This window comes from Hoplias malabaricus, chromosome 10, assembly GCF_029633855.1.
Source record: "Hoplias malabaricus isolate fHopMal1 chromosome 10, fHopMal1.hap1, whole genome shotgun sequence".
Taxonomy (NCBI): Eukaryota; Metazoa; Chordata; class Actinopteri; order Characiformes; family Erythrinidae; genus Hoplias; species Hoplias malabaricus.
In genome coordinates, this window is record NC_089809.1 from 7,617,296 (window position 1) to 7,638,794 (window position 21,499).

A 21,499-nucleotide genomic window follows, 5' to 3' on the forward strand; every position below is an offset into this window, starting at 1 on the left:
AGATATTCAGTTTTCTGTCTGTGTTAAGGAAAAACTTTTTCCTGCAGTTTTCTGAAATCATGAGGGTATATTTATTATTTTATCTTTTAGAAGGTTTCTCCTGTAATGCCATCAGAGGGCTCGAAGGTCAGTTGCGCTCAGTGGTTTCCGGCCTTGCCCCACACTACAATCACTAAACCAGTGATCCTTTCACATTATTATATACTGTAGATTGTGAGAGGACTACATTCTTTACAACAAGGCATCGAGAAGTGTTCTTTATAAACTTCTTGACAATCCTCTAATGAAATTCGTGACAAATTGGTGAGCCCCAATTGGATGAGCATTAGGTGGATGTGCTCTTTATGATACTCTCAACTGCTATCAATTCACCTGTTTATTGAGGAATGTTTCAAAATGGCGTTACTTGAATATTCTATTTAAAAAAAAAAAAAAATAAATAAAATAAAAATCTTATTTTTGTATCTGTCCCCACTTTTTGAAGTGTGTTGCAGGTCTCAAATTCTACATTTGTATATTTTTACAAAATATAATCAATCAATGCTGTCAGTGAAAACATTAGAAAATAAAAATCTGAATTTTTAAAAAATGGGTTTTTGTATATTTTTTATCTAGAAAAATAAGCAGATACCTGCATCACAGCACAGTGCCATGTCAGAGAATTATTAAAAATCAAGACGGCCATTGTGTTCAGTTCAGTCCAAGCCAGGCTCAAGCTCACTTCACTTTGTATCCCAATACAAAAACTACTGACCCAAAAAGAAAAAAAAAAGTAGACCTGCTCATGTAGCAGGGCCCATATTTAGAGTTAGAGAATGAGCTTACCAATGCAACAACCCTGTGCTGTTGCATAAAGAGCTTTGTGTAGACCATAACAGAGCCAGGAGATTGTACTCTAAGAAAAAAAAATTTTTGAATAAACTCTTACTTAACTCTGAATACTTGACTTTTCCAGAGAAATATTTGGTAAATGTCTGTTTAAAACTAAAAGACTAACTTAACGTTTATTAACTACTACATCAAATGGTTGTGGACTCTGCAACAACTTCATCCTGTTCAGGCTCGCATTAGTTCTGAAGCCTACAAACAGAACCTGGACAGGATGCCAATCCATCACAGGACACCACACTCACATCTGTGGAGACTTTTGCACAGCCAATCCACAGACCAGCATGTGTTTCTGACTGTGGTAGGACACTGGAACACCCAGGGGAAACCCACACAGACACATGGAGAACACACCAAATTCCTCACAATCACCTGACGACAGCGACACTACCTTTTACACCAAAACACTTTATTCTTGTTTCTGCAATCGGTTCTAAAATACAGAACGTATTTTTTGGGAAAAGCTTGTCTAGGAATGTTTTAGAAATTGTGTTCACCTGAACACTTATGTCAACAACGGGCACTTAAACAAGACTGAATTAAATAATCACAATGTTGACAAAGTTCTGGAGCCAGCATTGGATGCACAAAAGCTGGTTCATCCATTGTGCCCAAACTTCCACTCCCTTTAATGTTGTATGAGTAGTTTGTACGTCATTCCCCACACTCCAGACTGAGCTAGTTTCTATGGAGCTTAATGAATAAGGGCTAGTGTATCTGACCAGTCAAAGCAGTCATTGTTGTTTTAGATCACTCCATCTAGACGTGATTTAACTGGAGCTGTTCTTGAGCTTCCAAGTGTCAGATAACACTAAGAGGTCTGGACAAATCCGTCTACATCTTGTGTGTCAGAAAATGAGTTTCACAAGGGTGGGTATAACTTACATTTCACTGTGTTCAGACAAAGGCATGGTGCCCAGCACAGGCTTTGTCCCATTGGTTCGTATTTATACATTTAAAAAAAAAAAAAAAAAGAAAGGTGCAATTTCATTATCTCCATTGACAATTCACTTCACTTTTTTCATTCGTTCGTTCATCTTCTGTAACCACTTTATACTGCTGAGAGGCCCTATATGGGAATACAACCTGCACAAGGCACCAGTCCATCACACACTCACCCAGTTTCACACAGCCAATCCACCTACCAACTACCAAACTGAACCATCCAGAGACAACCCATGTAGATTTAGGGAGAACACACCATACTCCTCACAGACAATGACCCAACAGCGAAACTTAAGCCAGGACCCCAGAACCCTGGAGCTGTGTGGCAGCAACATTACAAGCAGTGCCACCCTCTTTCACATCGTGAAACTACCATTATACTGACACCCGGTGGACTGGATATAATCACAGACATGGGGATGGGGCCCCATTGAATGCATGTGTGGGACCCCCTCCATGGAGCATAAACTTCTTTTTTAATGAATATTGTTGCCACCATAGTAGTTGTGCCAATTATTCAGCTCATATTTAAAGTAATTTTCATGTGTCTGTGGATGACCTGGTGTCTGGCAAGATTTCAAACCTAAGCCAGCTTTATAACTTCAACACAACGATGACAATAAACATTACCACACATTACACATTGTCGCTGTACAAAATAGTAACATTACAAAGAGAGGAATAAAATGGAAATCAATAGGGCTGGGCAATTTAATTGAAAATGAATTGAAATTGCCATTCAGAATTTATAATCGATACAATCTTGTCTATATCAATAATATCGATTATTTTTATTCTGTGACGTCCCCAATGTGTGTTCATGTACTGTCCCTTTAAACCCATGCTACCAAGCTGTAGTCATGAAGTCATAATTCTGCCCCTATTTACCACATGGAAGCAACCTAAACGCCGAGGCGGACCAAGCAACTCAAGCAGCTTGTACCAAAGAAAAACACAGCGTCTGTGGTTTAGACGTGCTGTGTTTTGACTATAATTTAGACACTGAACAATAAGAAGTCAAATGCAAATGTTTCAGCGACCAAAGCACAATCACACACCAAATACAAACAGTGCTCAGAAAACGAGAGAGGAACAAGCTCCCAGCGACATTAGAAAATATATCCCAGCTTTAACACTGGAGCATATTTACAGCACAAGCCTCGTCACTGAACTTTGAAGGTCAAAAAAAAAAAATAAATAAATATCTTCATTAATTGTAATCATGGTAAAATGTACAATTAATCATGATATTGATTTGCACTCATATCGCCCAGCACTAGAAGTCAATGTGAAAAGACTTTTTGGAGCATTTCTATTGGTCCATTCATCATGACATTTTCACATAATATGAAGTACAGCTGTGTTCAAATGATGTAGTAAAATAAATCAAATATGGGGATACATCTTATATATACGTAGAAAGGGGCCTTTAAAACAGCGCTTCGTTACTTATTAACCAGACAGCACACAAGCCAGCTTCTCAAATAAAGAACCAAGGGCATCTAGAATACACAATACGCCAAAAGTTTGTGGCACATCTAACATATGTTCTAAAATAAAGGGCTCCAAAGGAAAGCCCCTACTGTTTAGGGAAAGCTTTACACTGGATGTTGAAGCATCATTATGAGGATCTAAATGGCATGAGTTTCGAATCACAAACGTCAGGAGGACTCCAGGGAATGTAGTGTTAGGGTTAAAAATCAATCCCTGAATACTCGAATTGGTTTTACACCAATCTTTACAGAGCCTAAAGTGAAGATCAGCTGTTTCAAAGCCTTGCCAAAGCAAAACAGGTTCAACTGGTAAATCTGAACACGGAGCGTAATCGTGTTAAAATAAGAAAATGCACCCAAACCTGTTACTTATCAAAAGAATAACATCTTACAAGGGTTTTAAGTGAAGCGAAACAGGGACAAGGAAAGAAAGAAAGAAAAAAAAAATAATAATAATAATAATAATAATAATGTATAATAAAATAACAATGCCAGGAATCCTAGTAAGCACAAATTGTCTCACTCTCTCTGGGTGGGTTCAACGACCATCAATCTCCGTTTATAACTGTACAATGCTAGCCAGCTTGATGGTCTTTCAGCTGGAATATCGTCTCTACATATTTAGCATTCCCCTCCAAGCATGTTGCGTTGTAGGTAATAGTTGGCTTCTCATGTTCACACCCTGCCAACTTGGCAGCAATGTGTGATTAGAATAATTTTAGATTTTAGATTAAATTTAGATTTAGAATTTTATCAGGTGGAATTTGTGTGACAATAAAAAAAAAATCCCAAGGAATTTATCAACACTGAAAACAAATGTTGAAAGCCCTCCCTAATGCTAAAATTTGTAAATGTTCCAAGACTTAGTAACTGTCTACTGATGTTGCTGATAACCTCCAATAATATTGGTCAGATAATATATCAGAGTATAAGAATTTCTCACTCTTTCAATTTTCATTTGTTTGGGGTCACAGTGAGTCCAGAGTCTACCCTGAAACTTTGGAAAGGCAAGGACACACCCTGGACAAATTGTGCCAATATAGCTCAGGGCATTACTTTTTCATGTAGTCACTCAATTCCTTTTGGCTCCATACCAACGATCTTAGAGAGTCACTCAAGGCCAGACTCAAACCCAGCACCCTAAGACCCTTGAGCTTTAACAGTAACATCTGTATTTGTATCAGCAATTTTTTTTTAGCTCACGCCCATTTCACTTCACCCTGTCACCCACCTCTCTAAGAATTTCAGTACAGTGCCGCAAAATTGAATTGCACCAAAAGCGCTTTTCCACCAAAAGAACTAGTTTTTGAAAAGGTTCCATTGGTGATTTTTAGCGAATCAACCTGCATTTACACCAGTATTAGTAAAAGTGAAGATACGTCACAGAATATGTAATCAACAGAGGGCACTGCACAGTGGCAGTAAACAAAAGTGAGAAGGTGGCGCAGTGTATAGACGACATGTGAGCATTTGTGCTGTTGTTTCAGTGGTTTTTTTTTCCAAAAAGCAAACATGGATCAAATTTTGGCGATAAGAAGAAATAGAAAACTACACTGTACGCTCTTCGTGGGTTGCTCCTTGCGCCTTTACAATTAGACACGCCCATCACTGTTTGAGCTGAAAACGTATTAAGTTACAGAACCCATTTTTGTTGGTGGAAATGTGGCGAACGGTTCAAAACTAAGTTCGCAAACTGGAATGGAGCACGTTCCATGTTGGTGTAAAAGCGCTATAAGGGGAGCCCCAGGATCCTTTAAGACAAACCAAATTTAACAAAAGTTTGAGAGTTGTGACCAAGTTGAATTTGATGCACCATGCATTTTTAATTAGTCACTATTCTAGAGCCTTTTGTATGTGATCTACAACTGACCATCCAATATCAGCGCCTGACCTCACTAATGCGCTTGTGGCTAAAAGAAATCAAACCATTGTCACAGGAATGCTCCGCCATCTTGAATAAAGCCTTTTGGAAAAGTGTAGAGGCTGATACTGCAGCAAGAGGAACAATGTACCTATTAATAGCCTTGAGTTCAGATTTAAATAAATAAAAAAATGGTGCCTAAAACTTAGTTATATAGTTTTTAAACTGTCATAGATCCATTAAGAATCTTACTATACAAAGCTACATTTACATTAACTGGCAGACACTTAAATAGAACGACTTACGTTTCTAATCTTGCTACAAACTGACTACAACTTGGAGTAGTGAGGTGTAGTAATCAAACCCTATGTAATGTGTAGAAGTTGGTGGAGTTACCACGAGCTACATTACTGCATTCTGACTGCACTTTTTCATTCATTTCAATTTGTAACACTACATAATCCTTGATATCCATTTCCTCCCAATAATCAACAATAAGTCTTGCTTGTGGAGGAAGCTCCCAGACAGGAATATTGCTGCGTCAGAGAGGGGTTGGATCAGTGTGTGAAGGGTGTGGTAGGGACTGAGGTTGACTGTGACGTTGTCTAGACAGCAGGGTGTATTCAGGCTTGTTCTGTGGTTTAAAGTCTAAATGACAGTTCGGTGTGACAGGAATGTGTCTAGCGACAGGTTTGAAAGAAGAAATGTCAGTAATTGCAGAGGAAAGAGAGACATTTGAGCAAGTGAAATCAAAATTCTGTCATATTAAAATACACCACGTATTCTACTGTTCAAAATCTTGAATCAATCTATACAAATATATAAACCTTGTGTAAATTCATCTGAACATGTTCCAAAAAGTACTCAACTGGGCTGTATAGTAAAGACATTTACATTTATAGTAGATACACTTATACACAGCCACTTACAGTTTAATCGTGATATAGATGTTGGTGAAGGCAGGGTTAAGAGTCTTGCCCAAGAAAAGGAAAGTAGGAAAATCAAAGTCCAGTCTCTAACATGGAAGGCGGCAGCGTTGCCCACTCAGTTTTTACAACTGACTTTGGTAGAGTAAGTACAGAAGATATAGCCCGAGAGTGTAAGTAAATCTTATAATATTAGCTATGAATATCAATATTAATAAAAACCAGAACATTTTGAACCTTATATGTACACTAGATAGAAGTAAAAAAATATATATAAAAAATTAAATATAGTAGAGTAAAACTATCAATCATCTTAATCTAAAAGACAGTCAGAAACTGTAGAAGTAGAAGTACAAGAAGTAGTAGAAGAAAAATAGTATCCAAAATCATTATGATTATCATGTATGATTATCCAAAAAAGTAATATAAAAAAATTATAAAGATCACATAGTATAATATATAAATAAATACATGCATAAAGTTAGACCAAATAAAACTTGAGACACCGATAAACAATATTAGCGCACACTGGAACAGGCAACTGAAGATCTCATTGTACAGAGACTTGAGGTAAAACAGAGGTCAAGTTTGAATCAGAAGAGCAGACCACAGGCAAAAGATAAGTATGATATAACTAATCAGAAATAACACACATTAAATGCAATATCCAAGGTAAAGATATAATAAATATATTACTGAGTGAATTTCTTTAAATAAATAAATAAATAAACAAACAATTAAAAGTATTTTCCCATATTTAAAAAGTAGTTCACTTTTAAAACATATTGACCAAAAAAGCTAAGACACTGTTGTACATAAAACAAAAATGACTGTGAGAAGGTAAAATGAAGCAAAAAAAAAAACCAACAACACTAAAAAAAGCAACAATAGACAAAAAGGCAGGAGTGCTGGCTTTATCAAAGTCCACTCTGCTGTGGTGATATACAATAATCACCTGCTCATTCCAGACACACCTCTCTCCCTCTCAGAACACAGTTTCTACTTTAATTTATGAACCACACAGTAATAGTTTGCACACTTCCTCAAATATTGCATATCAAACTGAAAATATCCTAATATACAAACACTTCCTCAAAAAGAAAGGAAGAGAGAGAGTGAGAGAGAGATACATAGATATGGGGTGGGTAGGTCGTTAAATCAGAGTTGTTAAAGTGCTTGTGGAAGCCTCTCATGTAAGTAATCACCAAGACCAGCCAAAACGAGAGAAATTAGACATGTTTTTAGTTTCTTTTAAAAGCTTGTGTACCCTTCCTCACACTTGTTTTTATTTATATATATATACAAAAATAAAAACAAGTGTGAGGAAGGGTACACAAGCTTTTAAAAGACACTAAAAACATGTCTAATTTCAGTGCAGTCCAACAAAGAAATGCAGAAAAACATTCATCAAGTGAGTTGTACAATGTTAGGACCCTGCTCCCGAACCTGTGACATTAATTGCATTCCTGCAGGGTCACAGAACACTCTCAATTTAAAAAAAAAATAAATAAAAAAACGGTTGGGCTGGCCCGAATATTCGGATATTCGTTTGTTGGGTAGGTATTTGGTTTATAATTGAGATTCTGATATATGTTTTTTAGATAAATGTTGCGATAAAGGCGACCCTCCACTCCACATATATTCAGCCTTGTCAACATGAAAGTATTGAACGAAGCCTAAAACAGCCTAACACGCTACAGCAATCTGTGTAGCGCAACCAATGTGTAGCACACAAGTTAGCGAACAACTCAGCGAGCAGAGCCATGCTGGGAACCAAAGTGCAGCTTTATTTTTACAATAGGGCTGATTTTCTGTACAATAGGGCTGGCCCCAAATATTTAGGTATTTCTAATTTTTGAGATTGGGGTATTTTTTGGATAAATGAGATTATTGATGATGGCAAAGCTCCACCACATTCAGGCTCCAGCAGTAAAAACAGTGCTCTCCCCACTCCACCCATATTCAGGCTCATCAACATAAAAGTCTTTGTGTAAATGAAGCCTAAAACTCAGACATATAAAACAGCATAACATGCTAAAAGAGCACACTTACAACGAAGCGAGGCATCACAACAGTTCATTTTGTCTTCATTGTGACTGAAATTAGAGCACATCCCCTCAAACTGGTTAAATTGTGAAAACTCTGTGCCATTAGTTAGTGAGCTAGTTAGCAAGTTAGCGAGCAAAGCAGCACTTTGAGTCATGGCACAGCCTGGAGAGAGGGATATTAATGCAGGGTTCGGAAGTGGATATATACCACCCCACTCACCGAGTATTCAAATATTTGCTGAATATCCCAGGCAGCCCTAAAAATATTGTTCAACTGATTCGAGCGTGTGAAGATAAGTTCCCAGCAGTCTGGCAGAATTATCCATGGCAAGTAAACATGGTGTGTTTATTTGTATCCAAGAATTCATATATCCACAATTCTTAGGAATTGTTTACTTCATCAAGTACTTCGAAGTTTGAAATATAAATAATTAGGTAATTTCTAAAAAGAACCCTCAACTGAAGGCCCCTCCAATCAAATTCAGCTCTTCAAATTTCACATGGATAAGTGGTTACAGAAAAAGAATGAACAAATGCCTCTGTGATGTTGTTTAAACGCTAGAACACATTAACTGCAAAACATGCAGTCAACACTGAGCCACTTCTGCTCTGAAACTGCAGTTTTCCGTAGACTTCTCTTCTTACCTCATATATATGAGAAACCAATTTACAGAAGGGTTAAAAAGATGTGTGTTTGTTTTCAAACATTAGTGCTGCTGAAGGCCACCAGGGCTGAAACTGTAAATGTGGCCGTTCTTTGAAATCACAATTTGTAAGAGTGCAATTTTCCAATCAGTCGAGCAGAAGTTTTGATAATTACCCGTTATTCAAAAAACACCTAAAGCTTTAAGCTAATAATTGTGACATATTCATGCAGAGCTTGTGAACTGCTGTTAAAGTGTTCAAGGCCTAAGCCATGGAAGACCAGACATGCTGGTTTTCTTAAGACCTGGAGGTAGAGGCAAATTTTCTACACTGCTGTAATTTGGTTCAGTGAATCAAGAATCAAGAAACAAGAGCTTACACTTGACTCAGACGCACCTCCAAGGCTTGACATTCTTGAGATGCATGGACTTTGAAACCCACAACATCGGTGGTAACGTTAGGCTCTGTTTACTTGTCGTGTATTTATGTGGTGTTTTGAGGTTTTTTTATTTTTTTTTTTTAATAAACTGAACACAGCTCCGTGCCCCAGTTCTCACAGATCAGCAGAGTTCTAGTTCTTGTACGTCCGGTCTTGCTGGAGTTTTTGGAGCAATTCCCATCCATGGAGCAATTTTAAGCTGTTCGTTTTGCTGCCGTTGTCAGTCACATCATAGTAAAACAAAATGGGATCACTACCGTAGTTTGGATATTTCGCAAGCAGCTACTCTGTGCTGGAGGTCTGCATTTCAAAACATAAACAAGTCTCTCTGACCAATCAGCACTCTTCCAAGTTTACATCTCATGTTTAGTCCCTACTTGGCTCACAGGGACTAAACAACTACCTGGTGCCAGATTTGCTTAATGGAAATGCAGAAGAGCTGAGCCAAGGTGAGTCAAGTAGAGTCCATGCAGTGGAACAGCACCATATGAACCTTTACGTCTTTGGGCAGGGGAGTAGATAAACCAATCTTGTGTTTTAGAAAACACAGGTTGTTTATTTGCCTAGATTTAACATTCAGTGAGAGTAAGGTCCTGTAACACTCACATGGAGTACTTAATATTGTGTTAAATATTAATTGTTATCGTTTAATGCATATATGGGACATGTTATTGAATTTTCCAGGTCTTCCACAAATTTCTTCTGTATATTTTGTAAAGCAAACATTCTGCAGAAACCTTGCTTCTTGCCAAGCTTATGTTAGCCTTTTTTGTCCTGTCGTGTTTTTATATTCAATAAACTGGTCAAACAATGGCCACCCGAACTCGGTCATGGTCTGAACTGGTTTATTTGCTCATTACCATGTCAGTGCGTCAGTATTCACTGCTCAGCACCGTCCCATACAGTGAATAGAAGCTGCCAGTAGGGGAGTGAGGGCTAAAGGGGGTGAGAGGGCCATCTCAGCCTTTTATAAGAGTGAAGTGGGGCAGAAAACCAGGCCGACTATGCTGAGAATGCTGGAGCTTCTATCTACGTCCCTTTACAACACAATGAGTTTACAACATAAAACACCTCTTTCCCTCCTCAAAGTTAGTAAATGTCTTCCTGTATGAACAAACCATTTTTGATTCTTTTTGAACAGTTACCACAGAAACGTTGCAGCAAGAACATACTCTATATTTCTGAGAACAGTTTAGAGAGTGAAGATTAGCTCTAGCTTTCTCTGAGACACTTGAGGTGACACCAATTTTTGTAAAAGCACTGCTAATGCATCAACACGCTCGCAGAAGAACACTAAATTCTCAATCCAGTCATATGTCAGTTTACATCTGCCCTTGATGACAAGCATTTTGTCGAGTGATTGGGGAGAAGGCAAGCTTCCTGCCCAACGAGAAATGGGGAGGAAGGTTATACATTCTTGGATTCCAGGCCTTGAAAAGTGATAATGCTGGGGATCAAACTCATGATTAATTTTAGACAGTTGCACCAATAGAACAATGGGTTGTTTTATTTTCAGTTTTTTGGTATGGACTGAAAAACTGTCACTGTGGTGGTACCTTCTAGGACACCTATTCAGTACTTTTAGTTAGGGAACATTAATGTACTATGTTCTATATTAACTGTCAACTTGAAAGTTGTGTTGATTTCATACGGCCAATTTCATCTCCCGGACTTCTCAAAGTTTACAAATATTCACCTCTCCTTCTAGAGTAGGGTGACCAGATCTGAGATGGTGAAAGAGAGGACACGTTTCTTTCTTAATTCATCCGAGAACTTACATTTACGTGTCGGCATAGCTGCTCGAGATGAGGGTAGGTACATGAGCTTTGCCTGACGTAAACAAGGACTACTGACGTGCAGACTGACCAATTAAATGTTTACAGAGAAGGTTATCGACCAATAACGGTAGCTCTACAGTCAGGCCATCCAATCCGAAGAGTTTAGGCTACTTCACCACGCCCCCTTCTCACTCAAGCGAACCAATCGGAGTAGAGGAGGGCGGGACTAGTTTGTGAACAAAACACTTCTCGAAATTCTATGTAAACTCTAGAAAAACAAAATCCTGGACGATTGTGAATTTTTTTTTAAGTATAAAAAAGAGGACATGTTCGGGTAAAAGAGGACGTCTGGTCACCCTATTCTAGAGAAAATAATGTAATGTTTCTTTATGCAACAAAACTATACTCTAAAACCACAATAACACTGTTTGTACCTATTTGTCTAAGGGTAGAAGCTCCAGATCCTCAAACTATGTGGAAATACATTTTTCCCCCCTTAAACAACAAACATGGCGACCATGGTGGAGACAGAGACAAAGCTGATCACAAAAAAGGCGAAAGACGCAGCCATTTAATGCTTCAAGACATGTGGACAGAGAATTCTTTTCACCTTTTTGACCAATAGTCATGTTTCCCTTGAACTACAGGCGACACTGCCCGCACGGTTTACAAGTCCATTTGTATCCGTATGCTTCCAGAGAATGAGCACATACACAGACAAAATGAACGCAGAGTACAGACAGAAGGATCAGTACATATTCATATCTGAATTTACCGTTGAGCATAAAACGAGCCTTTACTGTTAGTCAGTTAGGAAGGCCTTATAATAACTGTAAGCAATGCTTTGACTTCAGTATGAAGAGGAACGCAAAAACCTGCAGGTCAAGTTGTGATTTTTCATTCATTATACACTCTTCTGCCGAACAGCACTCTCTTCGAAATCCATGAACAACTAACAAGATCAAGCCCAGTGACATTTCCAAACGTCAAAACAGAAATGCCATGAGGGAAGGAACGGCACTGAGTAGCTCAGAGTAAAATTATGCTGTTTCTGCATGTTCTCAAATCCCCTAAAATGTCTTGTAAATAACTCTCTCCAGTGTTCAACCCAAATCTGTAACCCTTCCATAATCGATTTAGCAAAATATATCTACACTGTTAAAGCCAAAGGGACAATATAAAGTGCCCGCACCAGAAAATATACACCGACTTCCCCGTTTCTTGTTCTGCTGCCCCTCAGTATATTAATAAAATAGCCGCACTTACTTAGATCATCAGGCCACAAGCCCCAGGGGACGTCTGTCCACAGCGACACTGACGCTAACGTTTTAATACCTTTTGCTCCGACGCCGAATTGAATTTTCGCTTTTTAAATTGAATTGTGCCTATCTTTATTCTTAGAGGAGGAACACCCAATAAAATTACAAAGAAGCCACAGCAGTGGCGGCTGGTCGATATCTGCTGAACCCTGCTTATCTTCGGTGGCCTAGTTTTCTTACAGCAGGTTTAAACAAATGAATAAGTGAATGAATGTTGGTACTGCAGAGAGAATTGTTTGCAGTTTTGGTTTCATTCCTTTTCTTTCTCATGACTCCTCCATATATTTGTATTATGATGTTAGAGATTTGGTTCGGTTACATTTCTTTCTTTCATTCATCGCCTGTAACTTTTTCCTCCGGCTCAGGGTCAATGTGGTTCCAGAGACAGGATCACTGGGCTCATGGCAGTGATTTCACACAGCCACTAAGCAACATGTGTTTTTGGAGTGTGGGAGGACAGCTAGGTTCATGTTTTTATTTCTCAGGGGTGGTGTTATGTGTTCTGTTTTATCAGTTCACCCTGCATTGCTGTAAAAAAGCTGGTTAAAAGTGCTGAATTACATCGAATTTCCAATTGCCGAAGACCCCTCCAGTGAATATCAAGTGTTTAGGTAACACGTACCTGTGGTGTTGATCAGATACTAGAAGATGTATCATGAGTTAAATAAGCACATCAACACCACAGCTGAGCTTTTCTGCTTTAATACTGTAGTGTTCCAAAGACAGACTCAAAACAGGGTTTCATTCATCACCTACTTAAGGAACAGGGTTGGGGCTTTCTTTATAGACACAAGTGGTGGTGAAGTGGGTGGAGCTACAGGTGGAGCAAATGCATATTTTCAGATTTTATGATGGCAAACGTTGAGGAGGTACATCTTAGCAACATTTAATTATGGCTGGACAATGTTGCCAAAAATTATTTCACTGTATATTTCTTAATTTCATTCGTTATGTTATAATTCCAATATCGATATCAGCAAAAGCCTCAAAAAATTGCCAAGAACAAACATAAAACATGACATCCCCATCAACCATAAACCTCTTGGCTTTGTCAACATTCATATTTTTAAACAAACCTCAATTTAGTGCAATAAATGAACGGAGGTGACCTTTAATGAACGTGTGTCAGAGACAGATGCTGTAAATAATATAGACCGATATATTAAAGATGTGTTTAGAAATCATATTATTGTTACTGAAACATTTTATATTGCGGTACATACTGATATTAAACTATTGCCCAGCCCCACATTTAAGGCATTACTGGAATTTCGGTTTAGGTAATAACTTCTAAATATGCAATTTTGATGAACAGAGATGAGTTTTCATGGGTTTCATCGATGACTGGAGAGGGACTTCAAGACTTCTGCTCTATAATCATCACACTAAAAAAATCTGAAAGCTTAAAATTACTAATGTTTCTAAAATGTTACCAATTATTGGCAACATTTTTGCAGACGGCAATAAAATTTTAGGTATCAGTATCTGGTGATAATATTAGCCGGTCAGTATATTAGTGGGTTCTACTTTCCTACCTTGGGATTTTACGCAGAAAATGGTCTGAAGTTTACTGTAAATAATTACACCATAGTCATATAGTGCTATTATTACGGCATGTGCAGTGCTTTGCAAATCATATTTATATTGACTGCTATGTACTTTTAAAAAAATATTAGATATTGTGATTTCACCATGTGATTCTCTCCAACTGATGTGATGTTCACTGAACTGCAGAGAAAATCTGAAGTGAGAGTTGTCAACTGTATTAAAATATCTAATCCATTTCACTGAACCGTTTTAAAAAAAAACGTCATGTAGCAAACTACAAATTTGCATTATTTTCAACTACATTGTTTAAAAAAATAAAATGTACATTTTAAAAATACGATTTTACTCGTTTTCCCCCCTGCAGCACAGAAACCAAGGGCCACATATTCCACATAGTTATCAGTGCTCGAAAAGCAACACTGCAGCATTCCCAGCATAGTCCTCCAAATCTATTAATATTTTTGATTGATATTTTAAAGAATTAGAAAGAATCAAATGTCTTACTCCGTGAGATCCTACCAAGTCATTGAACAGCTATATTAGGTCTGATTTAGACTTCCAGCCCAAAGTTTAGGGGCTTTATAACCCTTCAGATTATGCTTGGCATTGGACATGGTGACCTTAGGCTCATTTGAGGCTGTGCCAAAGATTCCAGGTAATTGCAATGTTTTTTTTATGGAGTTGAGATTATGTAACAGCAACAGTAGATGCAATGACTTAAGTTTCTTAACAGATTTGGAAATTGAATTTGTAAATGAAAGCAGGACTGCACAGTATCTCAAATTCCAATCTTAGAAAGGTAGCAATAAAAATACAATTCTGACCTCGGAGGTGGACAATGCCAACATTAAAATACACGTCTCTGAATACACCATGTATATGGAGAGTACTGAAGGAGCACTGACCAAAAGCAGGTTTCTGTCAAATGAGAGCAATATCAGTTTAGTTTACCTGGTTTTAATGCCATTATGTTAATTTTGATACCGATATGAACAATAAAAAAGGCCCAGGGCGAGGAAAAAAAAACATGGCATCACATTCAAACAAACCTCTTGTCTTGTCAATATTAACATTTAAAAATGAACTTTAAAATTGACCACAATGGACTCATCACGTCAGCAGTCAACATATCTTTGTTATTTAAAACTGCATATTATATTGATTTACTTCTATGTGTCTGTGTGTCAGTCTATTAGACTGATATATGAGGAAAACAACCCACTGTAGCCCACCTTTAAATGAGCCACTGCCTTAATTCTACATTCATTCATTATCTGTAACCCTTATCCAGTTCAGGGTCGCGGTGGGTCCAGAGCCTAACTGGAATCATTGGGCGCAAGGCGGGAATACACCCTGGGGGGGGCGCCAGTCCTTCACAGGGCCTTAATTCTACAGTGATAGTTGAATCTATTTAGAAACAGACTTATTTATAAACATTGAAATATTTAATGTGACTTATCCCCAAATTGGAGTTAGTTTATGCAGCAAACACTGGCTCCTGGACACATTGTTAGACTTTTGTTCCGATTCAGATTCTTGCATATTTATAAATGTATCAAGTGACACTCTCTCGATTTTCCATTATCTATAACTCCCCTAGGAAGCCACAAAAGGCTGCAACAAGATCCCGAGAAGCAGTGGCATCTCTCAGCAGTCCGCACGCCTCACTGATACCATGTTGATTACATGTTTACTGACTTAGCAGAGTTGTAACCATCATTACAGCAGAAAGCACAGTTATTAGCACTTGATAGAGTCATCTGGGAGATAGGTTGAGGGATAAAACAGATGTCCCAACTCATGAAAACACTCTTCAGATGAGAGAAGGACAAACACTGTGCACCAAAAACAGTACCATAAACTACAACAAGCCTATTTACCTCATCATTACAGCTTCAGAAACATTGTGACCAAGAATAGGGCCTTGGTCGTTGCTTCTCTGAGCTCAGCTCTGCAGAAACTGTACTATGTATATTGTGGAAGAGGGTAGGAATCCACAAACCCCTCACGATATATTGTGAAAATATTGCTGGTTACAGACCCAGAAAAACTTTATTAATGATCTATATCATGGTACAGACGTGTTAATGCACTATTAGGAGTCTTGCCCAAGGACTCACTGGTGTAGCATGGTGCTCCTGCCTGATTCCATCACAGAAGGCAGCCACTACACTGTACCAACCTCTGCCCTGTGATCTAAAGCACACAAGCAAGCAACACAGCGGGATATGTTTACAACACAAGCTTTAAGACTATGTAAATCAACTACTGACCAATCACATAACGGCCCAGGACTTCACCTAAAACATGTTTTAATCCTGATTTAAGATGTTTATCGGAGCGATGTGAGGTGCCAGAAATAGACAAAGGCAGCTCTGTGCATACTTAAGATAGTGGGAGATGTAGACCGTTGTATTAGTCATAATGGGAGTATTCTGTTGTTTTTACTTTGTTGCTCATTACAGCAGCATCTTAACTTTATTACAATGGAATTATTACAGTGAAAAAAAATTCAGTTATTCTGCACTACTCTTATAACACCTCAGAAAATTGTGTTTTCCTCTACCTTCAACACTTCAGAAAACTACTGGCAGGTTCTTGGAAGTAGGCAGTGGTTTTACAGGTGTTCATTATCTTCAGGTCAGGTCCAGCCAGCTATTTCTTCACTTTTCTTCCATTAGTGCTAAACTCCTTCTGCATTCTTTTCTTCCCTCCGAACTCCCTCTTGGTCATCTGAGCTTCAGCCCCCTTTTCACAGTCAAACAGATCTGCATTTCTTCCACTCCTCGACAACAGTGGACCTCTTTGGTATCACAAAAACAGGCCTCAGTGTTTGCCAAACAGCACAACATGCAGTTGCTCATACAACACACAACCACACCTAGAGACATCTAAACTAGTTTGTGGTGGATACAGTAGTTTTTGTGCTTTTAATTGTAAACAGTGAAAAAATTGGTTAAAAAAACCCTAACATTGTGATGCTATCCCTTCACTTGTGGTGGATTATGAGAACAGAACCTGTGATTGGCTGAGAACCAGTGTTTGTAGAGGTAAAGTGTCAAAGCATCTGAGATTTTGGCACCAGCATTGGCACCATGCCAGCGTATAAGTGGCTTAAATGAACCAGGATTGATGGATAGTACTGAGCATTCAACATTTTAATGTCCCTTTTTCTTTTTTTAAACAATGCATACTTTCCCAAAGCAGCTTTTCCAAGCAATCCAGTGACGGCATTACACACTCCACTTCCATTGTCAGCACAGTTAATGTTGGTGAACTAGGACAATGACGTGGCACAATTAAGGATCAATATGAACACGTCTCCGGACAATGAACATTTCACAGGCATCATTGTCTCCATAAACACGAGGGACATAAATCCAAGGCTTCATTGTCCAAATATAGGCCTAAGCTGGTCTATCAAGCTGTCAAACAGTTAGTGGAGGAGTTAGACCATCCCGAGGATTAGGCTGCAGTGTAATCAGAAGCGGAGTTTGGGCACGGCACACACTATCAAATTCTTCTGTACTGAGTCACCGGTTTCACTCTTCACAAGAAACCTCCACAGAGAATCAGGAAAGAGCTCTCAAAGGGACATAAAGAATTTTTCTATTAGCAATGGTAAAGATGTTGCCCAAGCAAAACTTTGTGAGACTGTACGTCATTAAAGCTGTGTGTTGTTGTTTTTTGTCCTCAGAGCAGGCACAGTAAGGGAAACTGCCACATGTTTAAAAAACTTAAAATTGTCGTCTCCTCATGGAACTAAGGCTAAATAAAGCGGGGAAACACATCCGACAGTAATTTTAATGAAAAGACAAATTCACTAGCCATTCATTTGGGAATCTGGAGCCTACCAGCCAACAAAGTGTAACATAAAGCAACCCAGTCATTGTTTCTGTAGGGTGTCCAAGCCAGCCAACATGGGATAAAACAAGCGTTTCTGATATTATGCTGCATCTTGGGTAAATAGAAGACATTTTAGAATGGTTTAAATGTGAGTGCGCAAAGTGGAGAAATGCAAAAATAACAAGAGCAAAAAGAAACTAGATAAGCCTAGTTTTGCTGGACCACCATTAGCCATCATCACAGAGGTGTTTCAAAAACAGAAAAGCCCAAAACATATACCTGTGTCACTGGCAGGTCTGGAGAAGCTTTGGTGAGTCATATCAATGTCTTTGTTTACATGTGGTTTTCATTGTGGGATTGTGTTGTACAGAAAATATGGAGGGGAAACTAATAAAGGCAGAAATGAAAAAAGGGACACAATTTTGTTCATAATATATAACACTGGCATCTGTGGTTTTCTTGTTAATTTTATTTATTTTAAAATAAATACCAGATGATCTACCACCAAGCAGTAAAGAAGACCAAGAACATTTTGTTGATTTTAAGAGTTACAGTTACTCAATGTAACTGTTTAGAGTAAGGATGTGAAAGTTAAGGAGGCCACAAAATGTCTCCCACCACTTTCCTTTACAATTTTTCAGGTAAAAACACCCTCACACGAAATAAGACAAATTCAGCATTTGTCCTCTTTCTGTGAGATATAAGACGTGTGTAAATGTTCCCTAGTTGGGAGCCCTTCTGCTGAGCTTGTGGACTAACCAATGCCGAGCCAAGTCTCTGGCCAACGTTTATGGTGTCGCACAAACACAGCCCCACAAACAGCCACCGTTCACAACGAAGAACCTACTGTTCTTTGGTCCAAGCTGGAAACATTTTTTTTTAAACTGGAATATGGCCGAACTAATGATAGACGGTGCCCCCTAGTAACGCCACATTAAGATTTTTCTGTGAAAAATAGCTGAACTAACAGATCATACTTGCGCATGCGCATTTCAACATTAGGAATCAGTCAGTCAGTAAGCGAAAATGCCTCTTCTATGCCGGCCTGGTAGGCTGTCTGGAGGGGGGAGCCAATAGGAATTGCCTAAAATCCAAACCTTCAGCTCCTCGCTCCTGGGCTCTCGCAGTGAAGTCAGTTGTGGCTCATTCAAATTTAAAGAAACAGTCACTGAAATCATTATGGTGCTGTTGTTTTATATCTTTGTGGTGCTTTGACACTTTAAACAAAATATTTGCTGACACAAAAGCTTGAGTCTCCAACTTGTTTCCTTATTTTCGTTATTTCAAAACAACAACAACAGCCATTCAAACTGCTTCGACTAATGAATGGACTCCATCATAAACATTTATCACTTTTACTCCAGCTCCCCGTGTTAAACTAATATCATCCCAATAGTCCAGAGCATGTTCCAGCCTAAACGTAAATTTTATAGTGTTAGGTTAAAAAAAATATCATTGCAGTTACCCAAATCTGATTGAAACATTGAAAGTATATCGAAGGGTCAAATAAACCGTTTGAGAACCTCAAATTATTATTTTAGATCGATCAGCGTATTAAAATTTTTTTTTTTTTCACAATATATGTATGCAGATTTTGTAAACATTTGCAAGTGTATTATTATTATTATTATTATTATTGTTGTTGTTGTTGTTGCAGTGGAAGTACCATGTAGAGATGTCTGACGTGGCCTGAAAAACTGTAGTCAAATCCAGTCCCACATCTCTGACAGTTGAATAAGGCTTTACAGGGAGACTCTCAGCAGCAGATGAATAGTCAAATCCTTTTTTGGGTGGAGGAGTGGTGGTTGGGGTAGAGAAGTGGGCTTGGTATCGGAAGGTTGCTCAATCCCCAGGACCAGCAGAAAAAAAAAAGGAGGTTTGAAAGAACTGTACTGTCTCCTCCCTCAACATCCACAGCTGACACGCCCTTGAGCAAGGCACCTAACCCCTAAAATTTCCCTGGGTGCCAATGGTTGTGTGCTTACTGTGTTTGGCTAGTGTTTGTAGATTTAAAAGTGCAGTTCTTGCAGTTCACAAACTGCAAACTGAAATCGATTTCAATACTTAAACCATTCATCATTTACACATTCCTTTTAGGATATGGATATATATATATATATATATAAATTGTGATTTTATTTTCTATAGGTTCCAGAATCTGTTTATTAGTACAGTTCATAGTGAGTAGTTTAAAAGACAGTATTGGACATGAGTGTAAAAAATATATATAAATATTAAACATGAACTGAAGGGTTTTGTAACTGTTAAACCACTGTTTGGATTTCTCCCTAAGGTTTGAAGCACAGGAGGAAGATTCAGACTCTCCAGAGTATAATTAATAAAGATGTGAACGAAGTTACTTCCCCACTCCCAGGGTTACTCTTCCTAAACCTCAACTTTACCTCAGGACACTAACTTCCAGTGAGTTTCGCCGTCGAAACGCCGTTCCACTTTAAACAGAGCAACAACCCGGCGGCAGAAAAGAAACGCTCCATCATTTAAGGTGGAACTTAATGATTATCACACTGGCGTCTATGAGAACTTCAGATATAGTTTAACTAAAGGAGGGTATAACAAAGTATTTAAATATTTTCTCTCTGTTTTTAAATACATTGTGGAGTAAATGCTGAGTAAAGAGCAGCGGTGCTGCTGTAGGACTTAAGGTGGAACGGAAAGTCACCGGCAATAAGCCGTACACTACTGGAAAATGTCCTCAACCATTTAAGGTGGAGTTAACCATTAACGGACAATTGCCTGAAAGAAGCAGGTGAATACGAAACCACTTCAGTCCGGACAACCTTATTTTTTCAGTGTCTGAAATAAACTTTTAAGGACCAGGCAAGCGACAACAAGCTAACAATTGAAGCTATAACACAAGTGAAATGAAGTAAAGCACACCACGCGAGCAGACAAATACGGGACCTACCTCTGGTTCAGAGTTTACAAGAAGTTCTCAAGGTCTCAAGTCCGTATCTAAAGTTCTAAGACAGTTATTTCCCTTCATGTGCTCTCAAAGCCTTCAGCAAACAAGTGCTGTATCCAAATACAACCTGTTACCTTCAGACAGAAGCTGGAAACTCTGCCCACCGAAGCCTGGGCGAGTGATCTGATTGGTCTAGAGTGGCGTAGGGGGCGGAGCCGGAGGGTGTCTTTCAATTAATGATAAACTGTGGCCTCCACTGGCTGATGTTGTCATTCACCACTTAAATAAATTCAGGTCCCTTAAACCCATGAAAAAACACCTCTGTTCATCAGAAAAAAAAAATTCCCAATAAAAATGTAAATGTTACTCGACACTTTGCGCAGATCTAAGAATATACAAATAGTCTCAACTTCTATTTCAGTTTAAAGGTCATTATAATCCAGTGCATTTTTGTAATATTCAGAAAACTATTTGTAAGCTCTCCTGCTGTATGTATGCAGCACTGACTCAGTAAATGGAAAACAAATATGAGCCCAGTTTTCTCAGCACAGTTAGCTATCCCCACTCCAGACCACTGATTCTGTGGGAGGGCTTCAGTGAAATAGGGATCCACTGATTGGCTTTTGCTGTGTGTGTTGCCCTGTGAAGGACTAGCGTCCTGCCTTGCACCCAATGATTCCAGGTAGGCTCTGAGCCCTACATCTGAACTCTGATCAACGTCATATCAGAGCCAATTTTGATCCCAGCTCTTTGCTCCGCTCCTCGGATGAAACATCGCCCTCAGACGAATCACCCTACAAAGATACATCCTCAGACAAATGATCCTCAGGTGCAACATCT

The 21,499-nt window shown here is 38.6% G+C and overlaps 1 protein-coding gene across 2 annotated transcripts in view; it reads right to left on the reverse strand.

Moving 5' to 3' along the window:
- The window catches only part of LOC136708503 (cingulin), a 47,233-nt gene extending 26,433 nt beyond the window's left edge, over positions 1-20,800 (reverse strand). The window contains exon 1 of one of the 2 annotated variants that reach the window (XM_066683102.1): positions 20,663-20,800. The gene's annotated coding sequence lies outside the window, so the exon portion shown is untranslated. Of the gene's footprint in view, positions 1-19,402; positions 19,450-20,662 lie in introns of those variants that run through there. The other variant, XM_066683103.1, reaches the window with a different exon arrangement.
- Positions 20,801-21,499: the final 699 nt, after the last annotated feature.